Source organism: Seriola lalandi, unplaced genomic scaffold, assembly GCF_002814215.2.
Source record: "Seriola lalandi dorsalis isolate HSWRI2012SDOR001 ecotype SW California unplaced genomic scaffold, Sedor1 jcf7180001983004, whole genome shotgun sequence".
In the NCBI taxonomy this organism is placed as follows: domain Eukaryota; kingdom Metazoa; phylum Chordata; class Actinopteri; order Carangiformes; family Carangidae; genus Seriola; species Seriola lalandi.
Genome location: NW_019453670.1, coordinates 1 through 738, shown reverse-complemented (window position 1 = coordinate 738; position 738 = coordinate 1). Strand labels below are relative to the sequence as shown.

At 45.8% G+C, this 738-nt stretch overlaps 1 long non-coding RNA gene across 1 annotated transcript; it reads right to left on the bottom strand.

Moving 5' to 3' along the window:
• Positions 1-213: 213 nt before the first annotated feature.
• Positions 214-738, bottom strand: LOC147820160 (uncharacterized). Its single transcript, XR_015437528.1, has 2 exons — positions 602-738; positions 214-490 (listed from the first exon to the last, which is right to left on the bottom strand). It is a non-coding gene; the product is annotated as an uncharacterized LOC147820160 (long non-coding RNA).

Sequence of the window (738 nt, the reverse complement as noted above, 5' to 3'; positions counted from 1 at the left end):
TTTGAAAACATTTTTCACTTGGCTAGACATGATCATTAAGAGATTGGTCGATAATTATTCAGGGCATTTGATTTTCCGATGTTATGTAAAGGCAGTATGTAGGCTGTTTTTCCAAATGTCAGGGATGCTTTCTGTTTGCTACAGGCAGATTAAAATATAAGAATTTAAAATATTTGGTAAACCGCAGTATTTTTAATCCTTGCTCGAATTAAATTTGAAGTAAACAAAGTGAGGGGTGGCTCGCCTGGTGGAGCGTGTGCCACATGGGCTTAATCCTCACTGCTCTCTCCCTGACTATCTCTCACTGTCCTATCAAAATAAAGGCAAAAATACCCCCCCAAAAAAAGTGTGAATCTGCTCATGGGTCGTTTTCATCGTCTTGGCTGACCGTCACCAGTCAGGGCGTCGTCTTCCCTCTGTGAAACCAGTGTGCTTAGTGTTGTCAGCTGTGGCATCATCATGCTTCTCACGTTTTCAATCCACCCTGGTGCTGCAGAGGAGACAGAGGTCAGTCAGAAACAAAAGACATGCACTGTTTTTGTGTCAGTGTATGTGTGTGTGTTTTCTTGTCAGTGCCCCCAAACGACTGCTCAGTACTGACCTTGGACCAGGACCTCCACCACTCTCTGAGCCAGGATGACTCCATCTCTGCGGACGTTGCAGACGTAAATGCCGCTGTCCTCACAGCAGGGGTCACTCAGGGTCAGACTGAGGTCTCCAGTCTCCAGGTTTGTCATC